Source organism: Leopardus geoffroyi, chromosome D4 (assembly GCF_018350155.1).
Source record: "Leopardus geoffroyi isolate Oge1 chromosome D4, O.geoffroyi_Oge1_pat1.0, whole genome shotgun sequence".
Taxonomy (NCBI): Eukaryota; Metazoa; Chordata; class Mammalia; order Carnivora; family Felidae; genus Leopardus; species Leopardus geoffroyi.
This window is the reverse complement of record NC_059342.1, coordinates 47,437,327-47,462,957: the sequence shown is the minus strand read 5'-3', so window position 1 is coordinate 47,462,957 and position 25,631 is coordinate 47,437,327.

Here is a 25,631-nt window from a genome sequence, read left to right as displayed (position 1 = left end):
CCATTGGTTGGTACTGGCACTCTTGTCAAAAATCAATTCCCCATAGGTATATGGGTTTATTTATGGGCTCTTGATTCTTTTCCATTGATCTATGTGCCTATTTTTGATATCAGTACCACACTGTCTTGACAACTGTAGTTTTGTAGTGCATTTTGTGTCAGGAATATGAGTCTTCCAGTTTTTTTTTTTCTAAGACTGTTTTAATTGATTCATCCAGATGAATCTTGGTATCAGCTTATCAATTTCTGCACAGAAGCCAGCTGGGATTTTGATATTGTGTTAACTCTGTAGATCAAAAGATGTAGGGAATGTGCCATCCTAACAATATTAAGTCTTCTGATCCATGAAACTGGGACTTTACATAGACTCTGAATTTCTTTCAACGACGTTTTGTAGTATCACAGAACATAATTTTAGCCCTTGCTTTATTAAATTATTCCTAAATATTTTATTATTTTTAATCCTATTGCAAATGGAATTGTTTTCTCAGTTTCGTCTTCAAATTCTTTATTGCAAGTGTATGGAAATAGGACTGGTTTTTGTGTATTGATTTTTTTGTTTGTATTCTTGCTGAATTTAATTAGTTCTGGAAGATTTTTGGTGACCTAGAGACTTAGGATTTTCTTATATACAAGTTTGTTGTCAGCAAATAGTCATAGCTTTGCTACTTCTTTCCAATCTGTATGCTCTTGCCTGATTGCCATCACTAGAACATCCAGTGCAAGGTTGAACAAAAGTGGTGAGATCAGACATCCTTATTTTTCTTGATCTTAGAGAGAAAACATTTGTCTTTCATTATTAAGTATGATGACTGTGGGATTCTTTGTTGGTTTCTTTGGTAGATGCCCTTCTATCAATAGAAGGAAGTTCCCTTCCATTTGTACTTTGTTGAATGTTTTTGTTATGAAAAGGTATTGGATTTTGCCATATACTTTTTCTGTGTCTATTGAGATGATTTGTGGGTTTGTTCTTTATTCTCATGATACGGTATATTACATTGATTTTTGGATGTTAATGCTACCTCCCATTCCTGAGATTAGTGCCCCTTGGTCATGATTTATATAATCTTTTATGTATATTGTTAGAATCCATTTGCTAGTATTTTGTTGAGCATTTTTGCATTTAATTCATAAGAGATATTGGACTATAGTCTTCTTATCTTGTGATACCTTTGTCTGATTTTGGAACTGGGGTAATACTGGCCCATACAACGAATTGGGATGCATTTTCTCATTTTCTGTTTTGGCAGTGTTTGTAAAGAGTTGGCATTAATTCTTCTTTCAGCATTTCATAGAATTCACCAGTGAAGCCATCTAGGCCTGGGCTTCAATAGTTACAGGCTTATTCAGGTTTTTATATTTCTTCTTCATGAGTTTCCATAGTTTGTGTCTTTCTAGGAATCTTCCAATTGCGTCTAAGTTATTTAATTTTTTCGCATATAGTTTTTAATGATATTCTTACATTTTAATTTCTATAATGTCAGTAGAAATTTCTTCTCTTTCATTCTTAATTTTAGTAATTTGAGTCTTATCTTTTTCTTTTGGTCAGTTTAACTATGTCAACTTCGTTGATCTTTTTCAAAATTTTTTTATTTAATTTTATTTTTTTAATCTACATCCACGTTAGTTACATAAAGTGCAGCAATGATTTCAGGAGTAGATTCCTTAATGCCCCTTACCCATTTAGCCCATCCCCCCTCCCACAACCCCTCCAGTAACCCTCTGTTTGTTCTCCATATTTGAGAGTCTCTTATGTTTTGTCCCCCTCCCTGTTTTTATATTATTTTTGCTTCCCTTCCCTTGTGATCATCTGTTCTGTGTCTTAAAGTCCTCATATGAGTGAAGTCATATGATATTTGTCTTGCTCTGACTAATTTTGCTTAGCATAATACCCTCTAGTTCCATCCACATAGTTGCAGATGGCAGGATTTCATTCTCTTTGATTGCCGAGTAATACTCCATTGTATGTGTGTGTGTGTGTGTGTGTGTGTGTGTGTGTGTGTGTGTGTATACACATACCACATCTTCTTTATCCATTCATCCATCGATGGACATTTGGGCTCCTTCCATGCTGTGGCTATTGTTGATAGTGCTGCTATAAACATTGGGGTGCATGTGCCCCTTTGAAATAGCATCCCTGTATCCCTTGGGTAAATGCCTAGTAGGGCAGTTGCTGGGTTGTAGGGTAGTTTTATTTTTAATTTTTTGAGGAACCTCCATACTGTTTTCCAGAGTGGCTGCACCAGTTTGCATTCCCACCAGCAGTGCAAAAGAGATCCTCTTTCTCTGCATCCTTGCCAACATGTTTTGTTGCCTGAGATGTTAATGTTAGCAATTCTGAGGATGTGAGGTGGTATCTCATTGTGGTTTTGATTTGTATTTCCCTGACGATGAGTGATGTTAAGCATTTTTTCATGTGTCTGTTGGTCATCTAGAGGTCTTCTTTGGAGAAGCGTCTATTCATGTCTTTTGCCTATTTTTTCACTGGATTATTTGTTTTTTGGGTGTTGAGTTTGATAAGTTCTTTATCGATTTTGGATTCTAACCTTTTATCTGACATGTTGTTTGCTAATATCTTCTCCCATTCCGTCAGCTGCCTTTTGGTTTTGCTGATTGTTAGTTCATTTTTCTTTTGTTTTCCTTGCCTCTGGAGACATATTGAGTAAGAAGTTGCTGTGGCCAAGATCAAAGAGGTTTTTGCCTGCTTTCTCCTCAAGGATTTTGATGGCTTCCTGTCTTACATTTAGGTCTTTCAACCATTTTGAGTTTATTTTTGTGTCTGGTGTAAGAAGATGGTCCAGGTTCATTCTTCTGCATGTCGCTGTCCAGTTTCCCCACCACCACTTGCTGAAGAGACTGTCTTTATTCCATTGGATATTCTTTCCTGCTTTGTCAAAGATTAGTTGGCCATATGTTAGTGGTTCCATTTCTGGGTTCTCTATTCTGTTCCATTGATCTGAGTGTCTGTTTTTTGTGCCAGTACCTTAGAGTCCTGATGATTACCGCTTTGTAATACAACTTGGAAGTCTGTGATTGTGATGCCTCCTGCTTTGGTTTTCTTTTTCAAGATTGTTTTGGCTATTCAGGGTCTTTTCTGATTCCATGCAAGTTTTAGGATTGTTTGTTCTAGCTCTGTGAAGAATGTTGGTGTTATTTTGATAGGCATTGCATTGAATATGTAGATTGCTTTGGGTAGTATTGACATTTTAACAATATTTGTTCTTCCTATCCAGGAGCATGGAATCTTTTTCCATTTTTTTGTATCTCCTTCAATTTCTTTCATAAGCTTTCTATAGTTTTAAGTGTATATATTTTTCACCTCTTTGGTTAGATTTATTCCTAGGTATTTTATGTGTTTTGGTGCAATTGTAAATGGGATCGAGTCCTTGATTTCTCTTTTTGTTGCTTCATTGTTGGTGTATAGGAATGCAACTGATTTCTGTGCACTGATTTTAAATCCTGCAACTTTGCTGAATTCATGAATCAGTTCTAGCATTTTTTTTGGTGGAATGTTTGGGTTTTCCATATAGAGTATCATGTCATCTGCAAAGAGTGAAAGTTTGACCTTCTGGCTGATTTGGATGCCTTTTATTTCTTTGTGTTGTCTGATTGCTGAGGCTAAGACTTCCAATACTATGTTGAATAACAGTGGTGAGAGTGGGCATCCCTGTCTTCCTGACCTTAGGGGGAAAACAGAGGATGATATTAGCATTGGTTCTTTCATATATGGCTTTTATGATCTCGAGGTATGCTTCTTCTATCCCTACTTTCTTGAGGGTTTTTATCAAGAAAGGATGCTGTATTTTGTCAAATGCTTCCTCTGCATCTATTGAGAGGATCTCATGTGGTTCTTGTCCTTTCTTTTATTGATGTGACTAATCACATTCATTGTCTTGCGGATATTGAACCAGCCCTGCATCCCAGGTATGAATCCCACTTGGTCGTGGTGAATAATTTTTTTAATGTGTTGTTGGATCCGGTTGGTTAATATCTTGTTGAGGATTTTTGCATCCATGTTCATCAGGGATTGGTCTATAGTTCTCCTTTTTAGTGGGGTCTCTGGTTTTGGAATCAAGGTAATGCTGGCTTCATAGAAAGAGTTTGGAAGTTTTCCTTCCGTTTCTATTTTTTGGAACAGCTTCAAGAGAATAGGTGTTAACTTCCTTAAATGTTTGGTAGAATTCCCCTGGAAAGCCATCTGGCCCTGGGCTTTTGTTTTTTGGAAGATTTTTGATTACTAATTCAATTTCTTTACTGGCTATGGGTCTGTTCAAATTTTCTATTTCTTGCGGTTTCAGTTTTGTTAGTGTATATGTTTCTAGGAATTTGTCCATTTCTTCCAGATTGCCCATTTTATTGGCATATAATTGATCATAATATTCCCTTATTATTTTTATTTCTGCTGTGTTGGCTGTGATCTCTCCTCTTTCATTCTTGATTTTATTTATTTGGGTCCTTTTTCTTTTTCTTTTTCTTTTTTTTTTCTTTTTTTTTAACGTTTATTTATTTTTGAGACAGAGAGAGGCAGAGCATGAACGGGGGAGGGTCAGAGAGAGAGGGAGACACAGAAACAGAAGCAGGCTCCAGGCTCTGGGCCATCATCAACCCAGAGCCCGACGCGGGGCTCGAACTCATGGACCGTGAGATCGTGACCTGAGCTGAAGTCGGACGCTTAACCGACTGAGCCACCCAGGCGGCCCTCCTTTTTCTTTTTGATCAAACTGGCTAGTGGTTTACCAATTTTGTTAATTCTTTCAAAGAACCAGCTTCTGGTTTCCTTGATCTGTTCTGGTTTTTTGGTTTTGATAGCACTGATTTCTGCTCTAATCTTTATTATTTCCTGTCTTCTGCTCGTTTGGGGTTTTATTTGATGTTCTTTTTTCAGCTCTTTAAGGTATAAGGTTAGGTTATGTATCTGAGACCTTTCTTCCTTCTTTAGGAAGGCCTGGATTGCTATATACTTCCCTCTTATGACTGCCTTTGCTGCATCCCAGAGGTTTTGGGCTGGGGTGTTATCATTTTCATTGGCTTCCATGTACTTTTTAATTTCCTCTTTAACTTCTTGGTTAGCCCATTCATTCTTTAGTAGGATGTTCTTTAGTTTCCAAGTATTTGTTACCTTTCCAAATTTTTTCTTGTGGTTGATTTCGAGTTTCATAGCATTGTGGTCTGAAAATATGCATGGTATGATCTCGATCTTTTTGTACTTGTTGAGGACTGATTTGTGTCCCAGTATGTGGTCTATTCTGGAGAACTTTCCATGTGCACTGGAGAATGTATATTCTGTGGCTTTAGAAATGTTCTGAATATATCTGTTAAGTCCATCTGGCCTAGTGTGTCATTCAAAGCCATTGTTTCCTTGTTGATGTTCTGACTAGATGATCTGTACACTGTTGTAAGTGGGGTGTTGAAGTACCCCCCCCCCCCATGATGGCATTATTATCAATGAGTTTCTTTATGTTTGTGATTAATTGTTTTATATATTTGGGTGTTTCACATTTGGAGCATAAATGTTTACAATTGCTAGGTCTTGGTGGATAGATCCCTTAGTTATGATATAATGCCTTTCTTCAACTCTTGTTACAGTCTTTATTTTAAAGTCTAGATTGTCTGATATAAGTATGGTTACTTCGGATTTCTTTTGTTGACCATTAGCATGATAGATGGTTCTCCATCCCCTTACTTTCAATCTGAAGGTGTCTTTAGGTCTCAAGTGGGTCTCTTGTAAATAGCATATAGATAGATCTTCTTTTCTTATCCATTCTGTTACCCTATGTCTTTTGATTGGAGCATTGAGTCCATTGACGTTTAGAGTGAGTACTGAAAGATATGAATTTATTGCCATTATGTTGCTTGTACAGTTGGAGTTTCTGGTCATATTCTCTGGTCTGTTCTAGTCTTTGTTGCTTTTGGTCTGTCTGTATTCCTTCCTCCCTCCCTCCTTTTTTCCTTCCTTCCTTCCTTCCTTCTTCCTTCCTTCCTTCCATCTTTTCTCCTCTCAGAGAGTCCCCCTTAAAATTTCTTACAGGGCTGGTTTAGTGGTCATGAACTCCTTTAATTTTTTTTTGTCTGGGAAACTTAATCTCTCCTTCTATTTTGAATGACAGCCTTGCTGGATAAAGAATTCTTGGCTGCATATTTTTCTGACTCAGCATATTCAATATATCCTTCCACTCCTTTCTGGCCTGCCAAGTTTCTGTGGATAGGTCTGCTGCAAACCTGATCTGTCTTCTCTTGTAGGTTAAGGACTTTTTTTCCCTTGCTGGTTTCATGATTCTTTCCTTGTCTGTGTATTTTGTGAATTTGACTGTGATATGCCTTTTTGATGGTCGGTTTTTGTTGAATCTAATGGGAGTCCTCTGTGCTTCCTGGATTTTGATGTCTGTGTCTTTCCCCAGGTTGGGAAAATGTTCTGCTATGATTTTCTCCCATAACCCTTCTAACCCCTTTTTCTCTCTCCTCCTCTTCTGGGACCCCCTATGATTCTGATGTTGTTCCTTTTTAATGAATCACTGATTTCTCTGATTCTTAAATCATGCTCTTTTGCCTCAGTCTCCCTCTTTTATTCTGCTTCATTATTCTCCATAAGTTTGTCCTCTGTTTCACTGATTTTCCACTCTACCACATCCATCCTGGCTGCTGTGGCACCTATTCAAGTTTGCAGCTCAATTATAGCATTTTTTATTTCATCCTGAATAGCTGTTACCTCCTCTATCTCCACATAAAGGGATTCTAATCTATTTTTGACTCCAGCTAGTATTCTTATTATCTGATTCTAAATTCTGGTTCAGATATCTTGCTTGTATGTGTGTTGGTTAAGTCTCTGGCTATCGTTTCTTCCTGCTCTTTCTTTTGGGGTGAATTCCTTCATTTCATCATTTTGAAGGAAGAAAATAAATTAATGAGGTAAAAAAAAATTTAAACAATTAAAATTAAAAAATTAAAATTAAAATATTAAAAACAACACACACACACACACACACACACACAAATCAAACAAATGATGCTAGGTCCTAGGTGTGTTTTGGTCTCGGTGCTAAAAGGGGTTTGATAGATTAGAGAAAAAAGGGGAAAGAAAAAAAAAAGGAAATCATTTGAAAATTTGAAAAAAATGAATACACTGAAATAGAATAAAATGAAATGATGGAAGTAACACAGAATTTGAAAAAAATTACAAAAAAGTAAAAAATATAGTATAAAAATTAAAGAAAAATATTTTTAATAAAAATTGAAAATAAAAATAAGTTTTTTCTTTCTGTATTCAAGAAAAAGAAACGAAAAAGAGCCAAACAAATTTGAATAGATGGATCAGCGAACAGACTGAAATATGATTGAAATTACTTTGTTTTCCCCTAGAAGTCAAACTATGAAGTGCTTTATAGTCCATAAACTAAGCAGGCAGAGAGACTTGTATTCTTGAAGAGCTAGGTTGGCCCATTTGGGCGGGGCTTAGTGTAATGTCTCCATTCATCACTAGATGGCGCTGCTAGCCTATTGGGGTGAATTGTTGTGGAGCTTGTAGGTGCGTAGGCGCATGCGCGGGAATGGTAAAAATGGCGTCACCCAGCTACCCCCTCTTTAATGTTGGAACTCTGTCCTCCCTGATGGGCAATCATGCACCTGTCCTTTGTCTTCGGCTTCCATCCACTCCCCGCTTTTACACTGTCGGTGACCAAGCCGCAGGCAGCACCTCCCTCCTGAGTTTTATCTCAGATGCGGCTGTTTTTCCCGACCCCTTACTTCTGAGGGACTGCGGCTTTGACTCGTTCTGCCCCTCTGTGGGTCCGTCTCACAGAGACCTGGGGTCTCCGCCCCCGGGAATTTTTGTGGGACCGTGCTGCTGTGGACACCCAGAGACTGTGGCTGGGTGCCAGCCCGCCCCAGAAAAACTTGACGCGATTGTGTAGTAGCAGCATTTCAGGGATTATGGTATCACAACATGCATCTGGCACCAGGCTTCAACCCCAACTACCTTGTTCCAGCACCAGCGAATGTGGTTTTTCCCCCGGGTCCACTGGGGCCTTTGCCTGTTGTGGGGGGGCACACAGCCTCTGCCAGGTGTCCTCCCAGCAGGGGAACCACCTCTCCCATGTGGCCCAAAGACCCCCGGACTTTACTCTGCTCCTGGGGATTCGCCTTTCACACCAGAACACCTCCAGGTAACGAGCTGCGGAGTTTCAGACTCTGCACTCCCCCTGTTTATAGAATCTTAATGGAATTTAAACCCTCTCTTTTCCTCTTTCTCCCTTTTTAGTTCAGTCCCTGTAGTTGTTGCCACTTTCTCTCCAGCTTTTTTTTGGGGGGGGCGGGGGGTGTTTTTGCCATATTCTCCCCACCCTCCATCTCCGTCCTCTCTTGATAAGCAAAAACAGCTCCGGCCCTGCGGCTTCCCTCTCCCCCAGTTCACCTCTCCGCGCCACGTACCTGCTGAGTTCTGTGGTTCAGGTTGTGCCGATTGTTGTGCTAATCCTCAAATGGGTTTTCTACGTGTGCAGGATGGTTAGTGTTGATCTGGCTGTATCCGCCATCTTGGCTCCTCCCCTCTTTGTTGATCTTTTTTAATCTTTTCAAAGTACACACTTGTAGTGCAGCTGATTTCTCTGTTTCACTTTTCACTTCATTAGCTTACGTCGTATTTCTTTTTATCATTTCTTTCTGGTTGCTTTGTTTAATTTTCTCTTTTCCCATTTTGACACTGACTTTTCAAATTACGTAAGGAAGGAAAACAAACCATTGTAGACATATCCTTTTCTTCTACCCTCAGTCTTTTTCATGTCCACCTGCTCCTTCTACCCCTATTCCATGATAATGTTTATATCCATTTACCTGTGTTATTGTCTGTACATGTATCTGGATATGTATTTGTTTATATACATATTATTCTGTCCATGTTTTTCTGCAAGTTGGTTCGACCTCTAACATTATGACTAGGGTCCACATTATATCTTATTAAACAAATTTACTTTTGCTGTTGCATATATTTTACATGTAAATTGGCTATTTGCATATCACCTGTGAATCACCTATTTTTTATTTAACCTCGAAGTCTATTGGTTTATTTTGTTTTACAGATGTTATTTATACGATTACTAGTCTTTTTTCTGTTACACAAGATGCAAATATTTCTTTGGGTAAAAAGACATTTATTTATTTTTAATTTATTTGTTGTGTCCTCGCTCTTGCTGAAGGTTTTACTTTGGATGTTGCCAAATTTGTCAGCTTTTACCTTCATGATTTTTTCCTTTGTGTTTGTTTTTAAAAGGCCTATCATATCCTAAAGGATTAAGTATCCCTCAATATTTACTTTAAAAATTTTGTAATTTTCTCTATATTTGTGTAGTTTATCTGAAACTTGATTTTGTGAATCCTGTAAAGTGAAAATCCAGCTTTACTCTTCTCTAAATAGCCAATGACTTTCCTAATTATATCGATTATTTATCTTTCTTCCACGGGTTTGAAATGTTAAATCTTATAATATTAAAGAGATTTTAATAGATTTTTAATATCCATTCTCATATATTCATGGGTTGGGTTTTGGGCTCTTTAGTTATTTTTAATTTATAATCAAGATGGCAGTATTCGAATTACAATAGTTATATACTCTGTCTTGATATTTGGCAGCAAAATGTTATCATTTTGCATCTTTTTTCTTAAAAAAAAAGTTTTTTTAATGTTTATTTTTGAGACAGGGAGAGAGACAGAGTGTGAGCCAGGGGAGGGGTAGAGGGAGACGGAGAAGAATCCAAAGCAGGCTGCAGGCTCTGAGCTGTCAGCACAGAGCCCAACACAGGGCTCGAACTCATGAACTGCGAGATCATGACATGAGGCAAAGTTGGACGCCTAACTGAATGAGCCACCCAGGCACTCTTGAATCTTTTTTCTTTTTAAATATTTTGACGGTTCTTACAAATTTTATTTTCCATAGGAATTTTAGAGTAAACACGTGAGATTATACCTGAAAAATACTATTGAGGTGCGATTGTAATTTGCATGAATTTAAAGAGTAATTGGTGCAAACTTGACAACTTGTACACTATTGAGTCTTCCCAGGAATGTGAAATATTTCTGTATTAAAGTTTCACTTTATATCATTTAATAAAGTTTTACTTTCTCTGTGATGACCTGAACATTTTTTAAATTTCTAAATATTTTATAATTTTGTTTTCGTTTAGCATCAAGATCAATATACAAAAATCAAAGATGTACGCATTGATTAGAACTAGAAAATGTAGTGGCACAAAGAAAGTTTTGTGGCCCAATAGATTTGGAAAATGTATAAAACAAAGTCTCATATACCTTGTATTTTTTTATTTTTTATTTTTGTATATCTTTTTAATGTTTGTTTATTTTTGAGAGAGCGTAAGCCGGGGAGGGGCAGAGAGATGGCAACAGAAGATCCGAAGCAGGCTCTGTCACTGACAGGTTGACAGCAGCAAGCCTCACTAACCGTGAGATCATGACCTGAGCTGAAGTCGGACGCTCAACTGAATGAGCCACCTAGGTGCCCCTAAATAAGACTTTTTAAATGTAAGAGTACTTGGAACATTTAATATACGTATGTGGCGAGTAGAGCTCCACCAGGGGAATGTAGAATCTGGTATATCTTCCAGGAGTGTCTCTTAGCCAGTATGTCAGTGTACTATTGTTCAGTGGATGTCTTCATTGTTGCTGTTTGTAAAACCAACAGTCAGGGTTATATGTGCCTAGTTGGGCACAGTTTACTTCAGAAGCCCTGGGCAAGACTAACTTGTATTAATAGTTCTCTCTAGAGAGCTTTACACTTCTCTTAGAAAGCAAACCAGTTAAGCCAAGAAATTAGTCAACTCTCTTCTGCCCTCTAGAATACTGGAGTAGGTGGTATGAACTGGTGTTCACAGCGTTGAAGAATGAGTGTGGCCCTCGAGGACTTTCCAGCCCAATAAGCTTTGTATCAAAGGTGCCTTCCTTTTGATCCATGGAAATAAGACCACTGATACCAGGTTTTTTATTAAACGAAGACACAAACACAGATGGGTTGGTGGTGAGTCCAAGTTCATGTGAAGTGGAGTTTCAGTGGGGAACAGAACAGATTCATTTGACTACACTTCCAGCACCTTATTTAATTGACCTGACCTGACTTCCTCTCCTACATAGTAGATCTAATAGATTAACTATTGGGATGGGAAAAGTGAGTGGAAGCTAAGCATTTTGGAATATCAAAATAATTTAATTGGATCCCAAATGAATTAAGATGTGTGGGAGTCCAAATTATATCCCAAATACCAAGTTTGCATAAAGCCAATTTAAAAATAGTTTAAATTAACTAAATAGAATGACTGTCTCATGCTAATAGAAAGAATGCAAAAAATTACAATGAGTGTGTATTGAAAAAATTTTATTCACCTCAAACCATAATTATTAAACTTGTATCTCAACAAGGAACCTTGAAATTAAAATCAATCTGAAGTATGAAAAAATGAGTTCTCAGTATCTAATTTGAAATGTATGTAATATAAGTATGAACAGAAAATAAAAGTGTTGGTTTTGTTCATTTTAATGACCAACATACTTCTGAAGGTGACAGTATTTTTTTTTCCTAAGCAGTAAGTATGTACACATAGAATTCTCTAGGGACCGTTTATCTACAAAATTTTAGGTTGGCACCTTCTGTTTATTAAACCCAAATGCAGAAAAAGAATGTTCAGTTTTCTTTTTGTTTTCTCTCTCTCTTGGTTTTGCTTCTCTTCCAACCTGGAAAGCTCGCTTGTGCCTTCTAGAAGCTCAGTGAACTATTCTTTTGCTCTGACTAAACAAAGCCCTTAACTCCCATCTTCTTTTTTTGTTGGATCCAGTTGGAAATCCAATATGGCTTTTTACTCCTTCCTTCAGAGGCAGCTGGAAGTAGTAGTATAACATTGAGCACATTGCTATGTATCTTGCATTGCAGATTCTCCATAGTAACAACTACCTTTTGGGACTGTTGTGAATGAATGGCGCATGGAATCAAAGCCAGCATGATTGTGATGTTTGTCTGGGAGGGAAGGAGGGAAAATCAGGACAGAGCAAAATGATGTGTTGCTTTCTCTCATTATTCCTAGATTTCTTGCTTGGGAAGTCAGATGGTAGAGTCTTCTTTCTGGACAGGATTTTGAGACTTGGTTGCTCTAAAATTCTCTACTTGAGAGTTTAATCTAGTTCTGTGGAGATCAAAGTATCCAGGTACTTTTCCAATTCATGATGCTGGAATAGACTCCTTTGTTCCTTCTTCAACTATTGAATGCCACCCAGGTGCTCAGGCTCTGGGCTTCAAGAAGAAAACCCATTGCAGAGATTTACTGGGGAGAGAGATTTAAAACAATGACCAACTTCTTTTCATTGTTTTTTGTTTTTTGTTCTTGGCAAATGTTAAGGTTAATGGGTGATCCAGCAAATGGATAAGGAAGACATTTTGTGGCCCTTCGCTCCTGAAAGTACAGGTTGTTGGATTCTCTCGCCTCTGAAACAACTTCAGCTCCTAATTAAGGAGTTGGAGAAAGTACCTTCCTTCTTTGCTCAGTTACTTTTCTCTTTTCCCTCAGTGGGTCTGAAGAATGACTTGCTTGGCTTAAATAAAAGCAATATTACTTATATTTGTTTATGTTAACTATCTGACTTTTATGCCCACTGAACTTATGACACTATAATAATTATTCATCTCATTAAGTATGAGTTGGATTAACTTTGTTATAAATTACATGTGATAATGGTGCTGAGTTTTATTTAAATGAAGTTAATGGTGTTTCTCATCAATGTAATTATTTGACTTTAAGTTTTAAAATTTTGAGGAAATTTCTGAAGCTGGTAATAAAATTGTTGCAATGACACGCTAAGTACAATTTTGACTAAATAATTCATTAATTCATCCATTCATTCATTCATGCATTCAATTAACATTTATTCAGTGACTAATACTGTACTAGGAGTAGGAAAGCCATGGCCCTACCTTCTAGGAATTAACCCTTTAGGATGGGAGACAAGGCGCAGACAATTATAACACAATGTGACAGGTTACTAGATAAGGCAATATGAGGGGCTCCTCACCCACACTGAGGGCCAAGAGTGGAGGAGAGCAGGGAGGCTTCCTGAAGTAAATTATACTGGTGCTGACAGGTGACACGTAAGATTTAACCAGGTAGAAACACGGAGAAAGGCAAGATGTAAAAGCAAGGAAATAGCATCATCAGGGGCATGGAAGCAGGGAGGGACATGGTAGATTCAGAGAACTCCAAACACTAGTGTGACTGTCCTCTTATGTGCGGTAGGGTGTGTTTAGTGTGATTGCAGACTGGTGTGTGGTCTGAGATGTGGCAGAGATGATGTCAGAGAGATAGGCAAAAGCCACATTGCAGAGGGCTTGGGCTGACTCTTCCCTAGAGGGGATGAACAGCCCCTATAACATGCATTTCAGTTTCTTGACCAGATGCTAGCCTGTTAGGTATTGCTTGTCCATTGCAATAAGCATTTACTGTGCTCCCATTGTGTGTCTAGAATTGTACTCTGCCCTGGGATGAATACATCTGCTTTAAGGAGGTCTCGGATGCAATTATTACCCGAGCTTGGCTTTTCATGTATAATACAAAATTTAAGAAACCATAACTGGTAAAGTATAAACATCCTTTTCCTAATTACACGTTCTGTATTTTTAAGCAAAATCTATTCACAAATCAATTGAAACACACCTGGGGTCTTTATTGAAATTGATCAGTGTCTTTCCCATAAAGCATCTTTGAAGTGTTTAGTTCATGTAGTTCTGCTTTTTTAGTTAACTGGCCAAAGCATAGATCCTCCAAAATGCAGGAGGAAGGATGGGAGACTTTAAGTCACAATGGCATTCAAGATTTGGAGTGTCTGAGATAGATGGAGATGCACACAAATTAGGAAATAATGACCTTCCAACGCTGCCATGTGATAGTGAGGAGGCGGAAACTTCACTGTGGGTTCCATGTACTTCCTCCTGCTACCACAGTTCTTTGAATCTTGATTTGATGGTAATCATGCCACTGGACACCATGGCAGTGATTTGCTAGCTTAGAGGATTAGGAAAATCGCATCCTAGCTGTGAACCTCTCCAGCGTAAGTTCTGTAATATTCTTGAGCAATTGTTTATTGAGACTATAACAGAGGCCTCATATATGTTGTTTCTAAACTTCATGTCATTGAAGGAAAACCATGGGCATGAGAAGCTAAGGGATAGTGTATTTTCTGTTGGAGCCAATGCTATTCCTCTTCTGTCCTGTGCGGTCTCACAAGGAATGCTATTTCTGTACAGGTCAGGCTCATCTTTCCTCACTAAAGGCTTTGTGGATTTTTCTCCTTTAACTATTTTTAAATTTGAGATATAATTCACCTACCATAAAATTCATCCTTTTAAAGTGCACAGTTCAGTGGTTTTTTAATATCTTTGCAAGATTGTGCAGCCATTACTATTATCTAATTTGAGAACATTTTTATTATCCCAAAAGGAAATCTTGTACCCACTAGCAGTCATTCTACATCTGCCTCCCCCCACCCCATCCTCCAGTCCTTGGCAGCCACTAATTTGTTTTCTGTCTCTATGGAATTGCTCATAATGGGCATTTATATAAATTGAATAAGACAATATGTGGTTTTGTGTCTGACTTCTTTAAAAGTTCATCCATGTTGTAGCCTGTATCAATAGTCCATTCCTCTTCATGACTAAATAATATTCCCTTGTATGGATATACCACACGTTTGTTTATTGATTCACTAGTTGATGGATGTTTGGGTTGTTTCTACTTTCTGTTTTGAAAAACACTGCTCTGTCTTCATGGTTTTAGGCTACACTATGTGATGTTTTCATAGGATGTATCACATTATATTACAGCTATAATGTATTATTGCTGTATTGTCTCTTTCTCCTTAGAGTTCTGTGAACTCTAAGTGCACAAAGCATATTTGTCTTGTTAGCCATTATATCAAGCATAGCACATCCATGTGCAAAACATGTGAGTGAATAGATTAAAGAAGGCAGTTCTGTAGCTCTAGGTGAGAACTTCGAACTGCTCATCTAGCCTGCCTTCTGTCACTTCACCAAGGGGCTGTGTCCCTCACTCTGTTTAGAGTGTGTGTTAGAGACTGAGGATCCTGCGCTCGATTTTTCCTGACATTTTTGACTGTCGGGAGAGTGGAGGTTACATTGATATAGCAGCCTTATAATTTGTTTGGTTGAGTTGAGTGTTACCACCTATCAACAAAAGTCAGAGGAAAGCTAGATTTGTTCTGACAGTTTGTGCTAGGAGCATTTGGGACATTTATTAGTAAGGGAAGTAGACCATGATCCCAAGTTTGTCTGTTGTCTTGCCAATTAAAACTGCCTGCCTGAGTATGTGTCATGGCCCCACCGTGGGATTCTTCCCACCGGGATACTGGAAAAGCCCATCAGTGTGAAATTTATTGTTTCTTTTCCTTTTATCCCCCTTTGTCTAACTCTCGTTCATCATCTCAGAGCTCATTCCGGCAGATTTTCTGTGGCTAGTGGAAAATGCTGCCTAACTCCCAATTCTCTGTTTCAAAGATAATAGAATTTAATCAGGGCCAAATCCTCTCATTTATTTGTTGCCCTGGTTGTTGGGGCCTTTCTTTCCTGTGGGATATCTCGTTCAGGTACTTAGACCTATTTCTCCGACTTGAACCCGGGAAGAGATCCCAGAGGAATGCGGGGCACCGGGGGCCCGTAGTGGCAAGTCTGAATGTGGCAAGTGCTCTGGCAGCCTCTGCTTCCCCCCTCCCTCCTGCATCTGCCTGCTCCTTAGCCTAGTGAGACTGACAGGAAGGGAGAAGGAAGCTGCCAGATTTCCTGTATGCGTGTCTGTGGGAGGGAGATGGGGAGGGCTGGCAGCCATGAACTAAGTGGGCTCCATTCCATCTATCTCTTCTGATTAAAGCAAAGCAGATTCAGGCTGCTGCCTGTGAGCTGTGATGGGAGCCATAGCTCAGAGACAATTCCTGGAATGACTGTTCTAGACATTGCACCCATTTCTACCCTGAAGCAACTTACAGGCTGAGGGGGTTGAGAAGTCTAAAGCTGTTGGTAGTGTATGCTTGGTATTTGGATGAAAATCTCCATGTGCTATTATATAAACTTCAGAGAAAATACTGTGAAAATATAAATAAAGATGTCCTTAAAAGTATGCGTTTTTGGTGGAGCATCTCATGGCTTCAATTTTTATGCTGTTTTACTGCTGTCAATCTCTCCCATTTAGGGTAAGATGGATTTGGCTTCCAAGTAGCTGTCCTAAAAGGCTAAGGTTTAAAGATCCAACATATCCATTGTTTCATCAAGATCCAATGAATGTAGTGTTTGATTTCAACTCTTTTGCCTGATTGTTGCAACAGATTCCAGATCCTTCTGGATGGTCCTATACACAGGTATCCATTTTTGCATACGTTCTTAATTTCCCAGACCAGTCTAGGGAAAGATTGTCAAGAATGTGGGTAGCAGTCACAGTGACAGTAAAATCTATCTCGGGCCTCCATGGTGGTGTGTCAAAGACACAGGCCCCTCTCTCCTTCCTCCCAAGCAGGATCTTGGCGTGGCTCATCAGGTCTTCTTAGAGAAGATAAAATTCTGCTGTCGGCTCTGGAGTTAAGCTCTGCTTGGCCATAAAGGTGTTAACAGTGGACACTCTTCCTATAGCTCATTTCATAAGGATGTCGCTTCCATGCAAGTGAATATCATGGCTCTTCCTTTTGCTGTGATGGACCCCATGTTCTCTCTGTCATTGCTATCACTTCCACGGTCACTTTAAGAACTGCTGAAGTGACAAAGTTGCCCTGGTCACAGTTTTCTGCTTTCATTTTCTTCCCCATGATTTAGAGGGCCTCTATTGTTAATGACTATTTTTTTAATTAAACTTTTAGGTTAGCTTCCCACTTTTGTGAGAAACTTGAAATCAATTCTTTTGGGATGTATCAGGGAGTATTCTGGAGGCATTCTGTATTGCCCCTCAGAGTCACCGTCTCTAGTAATCAGGGTCCCAGGGTAGATACCAGGCATTTGAACCCTTTCATCTCAGCATAAATCCCCTCATCTTTTAACAGTGTCTTAATCTCTCATAAGACACAGCAAATGCCCTAGTACTCTTCTTCCTAAGAGGGAAGGAAAAACTATCAGGTGCTGATAAATGGCATTTGTTGTGGTTTTACTCAGGATAAAATACATCGTGCTATGGTAACAAACAACCCTAAAATGTCAGTGGCTTAAAACATTTTTTTTTTTGCTCAGACTACATGTCCAAAGCTAAGTAGTATCATTGGAGTTATTTAGAGGTTCTGACTGATAGAGACTTCAGCCTCCCTGTGACGTTTGGGGTTTGCAACAGTAGGGAAGAGAACAGATAAATACAGCTCTTAGATACTTCCACTGGGAAGTGCTACCTGTCACTTCTGTTCTCTTCTATCAGCCAAAGCAAGTCATTGAACAGGAGTCTTGGTGAATTCCGGAAGTAAGGAGACGGGGCTTAGCCAGCAAATAGCTTGGGAGGAGGTTTGAGTGGGTTAGAAGGTATACATGATGAGCCCAGTGCTCCCACAACTGATTTTCTGCTGATAGCATGTATTGTTTCTTTCCAGGGAGCCTAAAGAAAATGAAATCAATTGGCACAGATTCTGTAACTAAATGGTGCTCTTACGTGGGGTAAAGCTATTTGGAACCTCACTCCTTACTCAGAGCGTGAAATGCCACAGGAGTGGCTGAAGTGTGGTGGGAGTCAGCCCGTGGGGCTACTCTGCTCTGCCTCTCGTCTAATCGGCCACCATCGAGGGAGAGTGTGGGGATCACTGAATGCACGTGAAGTCCTGCCTGCTGCACCTTCCTGGTGAGCCACACGATCTTCCCACAGGAGAGAAAGCAACGGCTATGGGTTTGAAGCAAGAGTCATGTACACACTGAGTTTCTGAGTGGTGTATGACACAGCAAAAAGTTGTTTCAAGTAAAACCAAAAGCATAGGACAAATGCAGCTCGTTACATGGTATAGAGTTTTCAACCATTGCCTCGTACTTCTCTAAGAACTTTTATTATACTATCTAATTTGGCTCCTAAAAAGTATATAGTATATCAGTTTTAGCGTCCTTGCCTGCTTTATTTATCTCCTTAACCTTTGCCACCACCCAACATTCTAAATATTTTACCTATTCATTTTAGTTGTCTGTCTTACCCTAGAATTCAACCTCCTGGAGGCTATTTTTTTTGCCAACTATAATATCCTCGGAACTGAGAACAGTACCTGGCATAGAGTAGGCCCTCATCAAATATTTATTAAATACATAAGTGAACAGCAGTAATTCTTATTGAAGCTAATTATTACCAATTATGGAAAACAGTTTCCTAATTTACCTTCACTCTGTATTCAATATCCGATGCTATTTGAGGACCCACTAAATGCCAGGCATTCTATACATCAGGGAATAAAACAAACAACAAACCCCTGACCTCCTATAGTTTTATATTCCCAGGGGTTGGTATGGAAGGAGATAGTCAACACTAATATTATATTATATTATATTATATTATATTATATTATATTATATTAATTATATTATATTTTCAGTATATAATACTCTGAGAAGTGATACATGCTAAGAAATAAATGAGAACAGAGTAGATGAAGGGGATTGGGAGTTTTAGGCATGGACAAGGGATGGAAGGAGCACAGGCATCATTTTGGGTGTTCAGGGGAGGCCTCACTGACTAGGTAAGATTCAAACAGAGAGCCTGAAGGAGGGAAGAGAGTTGGTAGCCCCGTGGATAAGGTGGGAGGAGTGTTCCAGGGAGGGGACAGGTCAGACAGGAAGTCTGAAAACTAGTAAGGACGCCAGTGTGGCTGACACTGAGAGAGTGGTGGGGGGAAGTGGGAGGAGATGGGGTCAGAGTGACAGCCTGGTCAGGCAGGGCCTCATGAGACACTATGAGGACTTGAGCTATCATGTTCAGTGAACTGAGGCCTTTCTAGGATTTTGGATGGGGGAATAATGTGATTTAACATAAGGAAATAGCCCCCTGATGATAACATAGAGAATGAACCCTAGATGTCATCAGGCCCATGGTGAGGTTACAGCTGCATCCAGGCTGGATGTGACCGTAGTTTGAATGGGGACAGAGGTACTGGAGGTAGTAAGAAGTGATCAGGTTCTGCAAATATTTTCCAAACTCCCATCTGATGGCTTCTTTCTGCCTTGCCCAGATGTAGGTAGAGACAAGTTTTGGCACATTGTGAAGTTACTTGGGTCTACCTTCCATGACCAAACTCCTCTCCGGTCCTCAGTACTTCCTCTGCAGACATCTGTCCTCTCTTCCTGGCATGTTAAGTCTCCTTGCACCTGCTCTCATATCAAACAAGAGCACTTACTTAGTGAAGAATTATGGCTTGAAATTCATTTGCATTTTCAGCCTTTACTATGTGAATTATTTAATATTAGCTGTGTGCTCTTTCCTTTTCAAGAAATTTTATGCATCACAAGCAGGAAAGGAGAAATGTGGTCTTAGAGCCCAACTGCTCTGCTTTTATCACCTGATGCTTCTTATCTTTTAAGTCTGGCCCCTAAAATCGCTGTAGCCGCTCCATAGGTGAACCTGGAAATAAGTCTGATAGCATCTTTTTGGTGTCTTGGGAGAAGGTTCAGAAGAATAAGCCTGGGGGGTGCCTTGTGGTTTGTGGGCAGGTGACCTGGACAAGGCCAGTTTGAAGAAGTCTGGAAAGAAGGCACTAATGTCATCGGCCAGCAGGATCTTTCTTCTTTAATTCATTATTTATTTATTTATTGTGAGAGAGACAGAGAGAGTGTGAGCAAGGAAGGAGCAGAGAGAGACAGAAAGAGAGAGATTGAGGGAGAGAATCCTCTGCAGTCGGTGCACAGAGCCTGACGCAAGGCTCAAACTCAGGAAACGTTCAGATCATGATCTGCGCCAAAGTTGAACGCTTAACTGACTGAGCCACCCAGGTGCCCCCTCCCCCTTTTTAATGTTTATTTACTTTTTGAAAGAGAGAAAAAGAGAGAGAGTGCAAGCTGGGGAGGGGCAGAGAGAGGGGGGTGACAGCGGGTCTGAAGCAGGCTCAGTGCTAGGATCTTTCCCTTCAACCTGCTCGTATCTCTATCCCCAACTCTCCTTTCCCTCTTGTCTCTCCTTCCTTCCTTCTCACTCGCAGATCAAAAATAAAACCCCAAACATTTCTAATTGTCTCATGTCAAGCACATTAACTCTCTTGGACACCTTTGGGGCCCCGCATCATTGGAAATAGGTATTTTTCTCAAGCAAAGACAGTTTCCTCACAAAAAAGGGTTCTGTTGTCAACATCACCATAATAGCTTTTTGTAATCTTATTACATTTGTCACCTAAATAATCTCTTCTTTTCATGTTGTGTGTGTGTGTGTGTGTGTGTGTGTGTGTGTGTGTGTGTGTGTGTGTGTTTTGGGGGTTTTAGGTGATGACTCAGAAATTAAGAGTTTTAACTAAGTTTAATAAATTTGTTTAGTAGCAGAGTTGAGATGATAAAAGAACTCCTTTCTGCATTCATGTTCCTTCTTTGGTTTAGCATAGGTGGTCTACGAATTTTAACATTTGTCAATCCTATTGGTGGGGCATAGTCAGGTTATTATAAAAATAAGACAGGAAAGTGATGGAGGTCTGAAAGACGAAATACTGGTCGCTGCTCACTGGTGCTGAGACATGGTACTCCTAAGTGCTATGTTTTTAATGCAACACTTCCTCATCTGGCAGGATTGCATGGCATTAAATACAAACTTCCAGGTGCCTTACATGTTGTGGTAAAATCACATCACACTCCTAACTTCTTTGTGCACAGACGGGCCCAAATTTTCCTGAGGTTTCTGTAAGAAATTACCACAACTTGGGGTCGTAAAACAATGAAAATTTATCTTCTCAAACTTTTGGAAGCCAGTATTCCACAACCAAGGTGCCATCAGGACTGGAGCTCACCCTGGAGGCTCTGGGGGGAATCTGTAACTTAGCCTCTTGTCGCTGCTGGCAATCATTGGTTTTCCTTGGTTTGTGACTGTGTCATCCCAATCTCTGCCCCTGTCTTCACATTACATTCTCCTGTGTGTGTGTGTAAATTGCCTCCTACCTGTCTTTTACACTTGTGACAGCATTTAGCATCCCCCCCCCCCAATCTTTTAGGATCATCTCCTCATCTCAAAACCCTTGATATAATCACATCTTTAAAGACCCTTTTTCCAAATAAGGAAACACAGGTTCCAGGCATTAGGACCCCATTCTCTTCAAGGCTATCATTTGGCCCCCACCAGCCTCAACCTAAACTCGGTCCTTGGTCTTCCTTCCCTTCTAACCTCTTCACAAGTTTTAAAAACACAGAGTACACTGTTTTCTATCAGAATTCACATTATTTACATAAATATATACCCTTACTACTAGGAATTCATCCAAAGGATACAAACATGCTGATTCAAAGGGGTACATGCCCACCAATGTTTATAGCAGCACTAGCAACAATAGCCAAATCATGGAAAGAGCCCAAATGTCCACCGACTGATGAATGGATAAAGAATAGGTGGGCATACATATACAATGGAGTATTACTCAGCAATCAAAAATAATGAAAAAGAATGAAATCTTGCCATTTGCAACAACATGGATGGAACTAGAATATATTATGCTAAGCGAAATTAGTTAGAGAAACACAGATATCATATGACTTCACTCATATGTGGAATTGGTGAAACTCAACAGATGAACATGGGGAATGGAAGGAAAAATGAGATACAAGCAGAGTGGAAGGCAAACCCTGAGAGACTCTTAACTACAGAGAACAAACTGAGGGTTGCTGGAGAAGAGGTGGGTAGGGGGATGGGCTAAATGGGTGATGGGCATCAAGTAGGGCACTCTATGGGATGAGCACTGGGTGTCATGCATAAGAGATGAATCACTGGGTTCTATTCCTGAAGCCAAGACTACTCTGTGTATTAATTAACTTGAATTTAAATAAAAAAATAAAGATGACATAGGCCTTTTTAAAAATGTTTTCTAAAGCACAGTTGGTAAGCCTTTTATATAAAGAGCCAGAGAGCAAATATGCTAGACTTGTACGCCCTACAGTGTCTGTTGCAACCGTTCTCCTCTGCCCTGTAGCAGGAAGGCTGGCAAAGCCAAGAGTAAAAGAATGGGTGTGCTGCATTCCAGCAAAATAAAGACCAGATTTGACATATGGGCCTTAGCATGCTGACTCCATTTTAAAGACTTCTCTACATCTCTTTGATCATTTGTACCTCTAAATGTGAAGTTTTGATGTTATATTTCACTCTTCTTTGCTATTAGAGATCTTACCATTCACTTACTTGTTTTTTCCCTACCAACAAACTACAACATTTGCACAGAAATGCAATGAATTGTAGTTTGGTACTTCCTAGGTAGATTAAAAAATAGTTTTCTTTTTCTTTTGGCTACACCTTCTTGCATCTTCTGTTAAATGATACGTTCATTAATAGAGCAAGTATTTGTCCTGCATGTATTGGATGCCAGCACCCCCTGTGACCAGACGTACATTGTGAAGGGATTTAAGAGTGGGAGTCGTGTGGCGGATTTAGGAGACCAAGTCATCAAGATTGAGTGGTGGGTGTGATATGGACACACTAGGGAGAAAGAGATGTCAAAGATGACTTCTCTGTTTCTGACTTGACAATGGCTGGAGGGTGTTATCATTCACTGAGATGAACAATGCTGGAAGAGGAACTTTTGGTGAGATTGTAATTTGATATTGGATGGGTTGACTTTGAGGCATCTTTGAGGTCTGGTTGTCCCAGAGGCTTTTGCTTACTACCTATCTAAGCATTTCTTCCTCTTAATTTTCACCATTTTCTATATATATGTAAATGTATGTAAGTGTGTATGTATACATAAATGTGTATATATACAAAGATGTGTGTGTGTGTGTGTGTGTGTGTGTGTGTGTCTGTGTGTGTGTCTGTGTGTGTGTATACATAGTTCCTCTGGGGACTACACCAGTAATCTATCATAATTTTGACCCACTTCACATAGAAATTCTGATAAGAGATAGGGTAGTTAGTCTTACACCAATTTGTGTAAACAGAAAGAACTAAAATAGTATTTCTTTTTTTTTTTTTTCAAAGTTTATCATGAAAGAGATAGAGACAGAGATTGAGAGAGAGGGGGCACGCGTGCACACATAAGGTGGGGAGAGGCAGAGAGAGAGGGAGAGAGAGAATCCCAAGCAGGTTCCATGCTGTCAGTGCAGAGCTCACTGCAGGGCGCAATGTTACGCCCATGAGATAATGACCTGAGTTGAAATCAAGAGTCGGACGCTCAACCCACTGAGCCACCTAGGCTCCCCTAAAATAGCAAGTATTTCTTCAGCACCAGCTGTAGATACATGTTTATTTCATTCTTACAATTAATCTATGATGTATGTGCTAACGTTTTTTTCTGTTATGTTTATATGTAAGGGGAAGCTTTGAAGGGTTAATAATTTACTCAACCTCTGAGTTAGGATGTGAACCCAGTCAGTTTTTTCTTATTGCTGAGTGAACTGATAGCTCTGTAAACAATTTGCTTAAAATTTCACACATTAAATAAGACTTTACCTGGGAGATCTTCCCAGAATACCCCATCCAGCCCTAGAAATAGTCTAGATGTCCCTCCTATGAACTCCCCAAATGTTATGTTTTTTCTTTTTCCATAGCATTTATTACATCACTTAAAAAAATTTTTTTAATGTTTATTCATTTTCGACAGACAGAGCACGAGTGGAGGAAGAGCAGAGAGAGAGAGAGAGACAGACAGATAGACAGACTCTGAAGCAGGCTCCAGGCTCTGAGCTGTCAGCACAGAGCCCGATGCGGGGCTCGAACCCACACACCATGAGATCGTGACCTGAGCCGAGTTGAATGCTTAACCAACTGGCATCCCTCTTGCATTACCTTTTTAAAGACAAAATCTTTCAAAGGCAATGACTTTTATTATTTTATCTCTTTTCTTACAATACTCAGCAGAAAATCAGTGCTCAGCACATGTTTTCTGAATTAAGAATCTCTTCTCTGCTGAAGAGCTATTAAACTGATGTATTTTACCTTTTGTAGGGTCTTGAGTGCATACCACCTCTGAATGGTTAGTTTGGGACATCTCTGTTCCAGTGTTACAGTAATTTTGTGCTTGAGGATTCTTGACTAAAAAGAAAGCAAAGCAAGCAGAGCAAACCAAAATACAATGTAATAAAATAGCAAAACACTAAGAACGAATCTCAAATCCAGTGGAGTCTGATACAAACATTTTGGGGAAGCTGGCCTTTATCTAAAGGAAGTAAACTCTTGAGTAAAGGGCTGTCCATGAGACAGAGTTGCAATCCATCAGCTTCAGGTAATGGCTGAGGCTGAGCTCGCCGAGGCAAGATGAGCATCTGACAAAAGAAGGAGGCTTCAAAGCCTCTTCTCACACTTTGAATCTTTGACTTCAAAGGTCTACCTACTGTGGCCCGATTTAGGTTACATATTTTAGATACATTGTCTCAGTCCTCACAACTTTTGGATAAAGATTTTATTGTTATTATTATTAAACATATTAGGAGGTGAGAATCAGAGATGTTATGTAATTTGCCCGGTGACACACAGCTGCTAAGTGATGGGCACAGGGGCAGCTACACTGAAGCCTTTGCTTTATTATGCCACTCAAAGTAATGACATTCCCAAGTGACTGGTAGGTTGAAGGGGTACAACCCTTCAAATTTCCCTAAAGCACTTCTCAGACTGTAGTGGGCATCAGACTCACTTGGCATTCTTGTTAAAATGCAGCTTTTGATTCAGCGTGAGGCCCGAGTTTCCACATTTTTAACAAGGTCCCAGGTGATGACACGACTGCCGGTCCACGGACCACACTCGCAGGCACAAGGGGCCGCTGACGTTAATTACCAGTGTGATAGGTAAAATGGGGTACAAACTAGTGCCAAACAGCAACCAGTGCCACACCTTAGGTGGAGAACAGCAGCTGTGGCAGCGAGTCTCGGACGCTTGTCGTGCTTGGTGATGCTCCTGGAGACGGGCTGGCTCACAGACGGAGGGAGATTGATGGCCCCTTGGAAAGAGAACAGGATAGAAACAAAGTGAAGATTTGTCTGTCCTATCCTCCATCAGCCGTGAATGCCTTTGGCTCACCGTGTTATTGTCCGTTTGTCAATACAGGTTCACCGAGTTAGCTGGTTACGTTCGAAGAAGGGCCACAGAGAAACTCCTTTCGTCTTGGTCGTTCCTGGAGAGCTAGACTTTTGTCAAAGCTTCTCCTCAACCCACAACTCTGATGACTTAGAGAGGAAAGAGATGAGGTTATGGCCTCCCTTCTCCCCAACTCTTTCTTCCCCGTGCAGAATATTAGCGAATCTGGGGAATCGGAATCTCAGGGCCAGAGTGGAACCGCAAAGGAAAACGTATGCAAGAAATGGCCCCAAGAGCTTCCACAGCTTCTCACTCTCCCAAATGCTTCATGATGTGTTCTGGCTCTTTCCTTTGTGGATCAGAAAGTAGTGGTATACCCCATCTTCTGATAATGGGTTTGAGGCTTGGGAAACGTAGCATCTCCCATGGAGCAGTGAATGATTACTAGGAAAAAAAA